General features: G+C 29.7%; 1 non-coding gene across 1 annotated transcript; it reads right to left on the bottom strand.

The window, feature by feature from the left end:
• Positions 1–611: 611 nt before the first annotated feature.
• TRNAE-UUC (transfer RNA glutamic acid (anticodon UUC)) lies at positions 612–683 on the bottom strand. The gene has a single exon. It is a non-coding gene; the product is annotated as a tRNA-Glu (tRNA).
• Between the last annotated feature and the right edge of the window lie 4350 nt (positions 684–5033).

Genomic DNA, 5033 nt, shown 5'->3' with positions numbered 1-5033 from the left:
GCCTATCGGCCCTTCCAATATAGCAAATGTAGAAGACAGTCGGCGTGGTATGGCTGTGAAGGGTATAAAAGGGATATGTAAACATTCATAATACGCAACCACAGACGGCGTTAATGGGTGCGCAGGCTTACTTCAATCATTCTAGCTATAATTATATATTAAGTTATTATATTTCAGTAATTGAACATATTCCATTTATGGGGCCTAAAATGCACGTTAAGGCCACGTGCGGCCCGAAGGTTACCCATCACTGTATTAAAAAAAATATTTTCTCAATTTTAAATCATAAAATGATTTTAAATTTAATTTTCAAGCTTCCTATTGCGAGTGTAAAATAATAAAGACAGTAACAATGACGTTAGTACCTACATAAAGAGACGCTTTTATCTAATAAATGCATAGCGCTGTGTGCATTTATTAATTACATTTAAAATTCATTTTGACTTTGGGACCTCAAGACCTGATATTATTATGTAGGAACAATATTATAACATATCATTTATAAAAGTAAAATGGTGTGTATTTCTTTTATTTAGACAGTGATTAAATAAGTAATGGTGATTAGTATTAAAAATATATTTAATAAAACGTAAAAAAAAATCCAAAAATATTTCCCGTACCGGGAATCGAACCCGAGCCTCCTGGGTGAAAGCCAGGTATCCTAGCCACTAGACCATACGGGAGTGTGCAAAACGTTACGAAAATACAAAATTCAAAATAAATACATACCAGCGGACAGAAATACTTTCACTTTTTAAATATTTCATTATTATCTCGCGAATCGCGGATCATAAAAATCAGGGTCATCGCAGCGCAGTACGTAGATTTATAATAATATTCCTATGTACAATATTATTTTATTTAAGATAATAATAATATTAAAAACACGGTATGAGCTAAAGACAAAATAGTATGATAAAATTGAGAGAATTACAGCAACTTAATCTACTTAAATTTTGTGTTCACACATTTTTTTTCATTTTTTTTAAATTCATTCGTCATGTAAAATAATATATTGGTAGGTAGGTAGGTATATGAATAGTTTAAAAAATATTGTCTAAGTTTCATTCTCCAGTATAGAATGTTCCCACCCAATAGAATACCTAATATTTTATATAATTACGATGACCGCCCGTTCTTTATTTAAGGGGGAGGCTTGTACCTACCAGAGGCACCTAGCGGAAAAATACGAAGCTTGCAATTTGAGACATTTTTTAAAATATTTCAATTGTATTAATTAATAAATATGTATCTGAAAACATTATAAAGAAAAAGTTACGTTATTATTACTTCATTATATTTCATGGTCATATTTATTACTTATTAAAATTTAGTTTTCTATGTTTTTACATAGAGATTTTTGACTAATTCGTAGTTTGAATATTTTTTATATTTATTTTAAAAAACATCGATTTTTATAAAATATAAAGATGTATGAATAACTTGAAATCCTTTTTATTTATATGACATCTTATTTAGGTACGGTCCCAATATTTAAGCTCGATTTGATATAAATAAAAAGGATTTCAAGTTATACGCATTTATATTTTTGTAAAAATCGATGTTTTTTAAATAAATATTAAAAAATAATAAATCTGTGAATTAGTCAAAAATCCGTAAGAGGAAAAATTGAAAACTTATCAAACTAAATTTTAATAATAAATATGACCATAAAATATAATGTAAGTATCTAATAATAACGTAACTGTGGACATAAATATGTAACAAATTCAGTACAATAATTATAAGTTTATCTTTGACTTAAAAAAAATATTTTTCTTTTTAATGTTTCAGATAGTTTTGTTGAAATTATCAAAAAAAATGTCTCAAATCGCAAGCTTCGTATTTTTCCGCTAGGTGCCTCTGTTGGTATAAGCACCCCCCTTAAGCGCGTTATCATTTTTTCTTTTATTCTGGAAACCCATGTATTATTTTTTTATTTTCAAAATTGTACCAGCTACCTATATTTTTTTCGAACCCGATAAAATAAAGCGTGAGGCACCTTATAAATTAGTGTATTTAAATTATAAATTATTAAAGGATTATAAATTTTAGCGATTTTTTTTGAGGAAATGTATACTCACCAATGAATTTTCTTATATAAAGGAAAAATCTGTTTTGATAGGAAACAGAGCGGATGTTTTTTTTTCAGGAGAGCTATGAATACATCTCGGCTTCATTATGTACTGAAAACCATTTTAAAGTGTAGCCATCTTTTTCTATCAATGTTTTAACAGTGACACCTCGTATCTGACATTCAATATTGTTATAAATAATCAGGTAGGTAATCAAATTAAATAAAAACAAATATACTCCTTAGAAAATAAACTAAATTATTTTTGCACTTAGCGTATTTTTGTTTCTATTTAATTTAATTTAATTGATTTTGTATAACATTTTAACTACCCCTGTCAGCAATATTGAATGTCAGATACGAGGTGTCATTGTTAGACGACCACTAGTATGCTGATTATAAGTACAAGGGTGTAAAAATATAATATTTAAAAAAAAAACTATAAGTAAATGTACATTTTTCGTCTAGAATTCTTCAAAATTATAGTACCTACCTACTTTACATTTTTTGCGGAATCAAAATTTAGTATTGTACTCTAATAATTATAGTCCGGTTGGCATCACTAATGCAAGTCGAGTTTCTTAGTTGATTATGGAGCAAAACTACAGCATTCCTCAGTTCATTACCTAAGAATGGCATATGTCGCAGAGAAAGGCGTCACATTTCGTGGCTTCCTTGTGGCTTCTGAATCTCTATGATGTTTTGATATTTAGGCGCCACGAAACGAAAAAGGTTGAAGGTCACTGCCCTATATAATACACTCCTAATATTATTATTATATTTTAAAATAATATAGCAAAATATACGATTTACTAGGACGTATGTATACGTTAATTTAACATCTGCTAAAGTTTGCAAAATAATCCTATAAATAATATTAACCCGTATTGTTTTAAAATATCATTAATTTGCAAATTTTCGACAAACATAATTAAGCACCCTTATGGGTTTCTTGGTGCATATTCACATATTGCGGTACATAGTAACCAAGCAAAAAGTATGCTTGACATTTTCTGAAGCAGACACTTTTGATGCGGGCTAGAGGGCATGCGATATTGAGCCTTAATGCATTGTGTTTAATTGGCGGTTTGATGCGTTTTAATTGTGGATAATTGCAGCGCGCGTATGGCTTATAATTGCATGTCCGCGCTCGACCTAGGTGCCTTATTAAAACGTTAACATTTCATCTCAAACTGATATAAATGAAAGGATACGTTTCTCTATATAAGTCCAGTGTGACATTATATTTTTTATTTTTGATATCTACTTATAGTTTTTTCTTACATATTAATTTCCAGGCGGAGCATATGACCATTAAACCGTAATGCATATTGGCGCTAAACACACAATCACTTACTATTAAAATAAGCTCAACTTTGCTGCACAATAAAATTGAGGAGCTGGGGATTATACAAGGACAAGTAATACCTATATAAATAAAAATGAATTAGGAGCAGTTTTCACATCACCAAAAATGTAACTGCTTTGTATAAAACTATATACTTACTGGTAAGTAGGTACTTAATCATTTTATTCTCAATATTGGAGTAGGTATATTCTATAGACATGTTATATAAAATATCGTTATTATTTTTCAAAACAACTTAACATTTCAACATAATTTGAATGTTTTTAAATATTTTGTTCTCTTTCAAATATTAAAAACAATAGTTAATAAATATATCAATATGTTATATACCTACAAGATACAATCGCATATTTAGTTTTGAAATCAATTTACAACTTGGTCACCGATGAAATTGTATTAAGTACAGTAACAACAAAACAATGATTCGATTCGTGGATTGTATGCGTACGAATACGCACATCGTCTGCCATGTAATTAGTTCCACTAGATTGGCTAAAAATCCGCCGTCGACTAACCGAATCATTGTTTTGTTTTTACTGTACCTAGTTCAATCGGTGTTTCCACGCGTTGGTTGTTCACCATTCTCTCGTGGGCATGGTCAGTTGGAAAACAAATGGCGAAAAATACGTTGTAATGCATTCATTACCTCACAATAGTTTTATGCCAACTTCATAGTAACTAAATACCTACACCAGTCATATCACATTAGATACATTTTTTCGTATTTGGTATCCGTATTCTATACCTACTAACTGTTCACTAAAATAGTAAGAATAGTGTGGTCGAATGTATTTACTTGACATTAGGGTTGCCAACTACTTTATAGAAAAATCCGGTACATGGTCCATTAAACATTTTTTTTTAAGTATGATATTGTATTATCTATATTTTAAAGTAAATTCAAAATATTCTTTGCGTACACCAATTATTAGAATACACCATTCGTGGAAACCCTTTGTTATAAACAAGTACTATATTATACATATCGATACCCAACAAAGGAAACAAATCAAAATTTCAAGGTTTTAAGTTAATAATTCCATTCAATGTAGAAAGGCCTTTTCTATATAATTCAACAAAAAAAATTAAAAATTTCTTCAACGGGTCATAAAATCGAATAATCCTTTCTGGGATTAATCGATAATTCAATTATAAACGGGTATATCTGTGTCGATTATTTGTTAAACTGTAAAATTCCATTATGCATTATTGAGTTCATAATATTTTGAACTAAATAAAAAATAAACACATTTACGTAAAAAATAAATGAGAATTTGTGCAACATTTTTCAATCGCCATTATCATAGAAAAGGTATTTTGAGTTGTTTCCCTATAGAACAGGGGGGGGGAAACTGCGGCCCGCCGGGTATTTTTTTGCGGCCCGCCATCATTAATATTGTACTTCTGATAACGAATAACTTTTTTATAAATTTTGACAAAAGATTATAATTTGTTTAGCAATAGTAGGTACCTACGCGATCCATTTTCAATAGATATTTATAGTATACCGACAGAGCTACAGCTTGAAATTATTGATCTGCAGTGCGACACTGATTTAAGAGAATTGCATCGTCGTGAAGAAATCTCCAA

This window comes from Rhyacophila brunnea, unplaced genomic scaffold (genome assembly GCF_057557595.1).
Source record: "Rhyacophila brunnea isolate RB1 unplaced genomic scaffold, BYU_Rbru_1.0 scaffold_10, whole genome shotgun sequence".
Taxonomy (NCBI): domain Eukaryota; kingdom Metazoa; phylum Arthropoda; class Insecta; order Trichoptera; family Rhyacophilidae; genus Rhyacophila; species Rhyacophila brunnea.
Note: the sequence above shows the minus strand (reverse complement) of the source record. Positions and strands in the feature narration are given on the sequence as shown.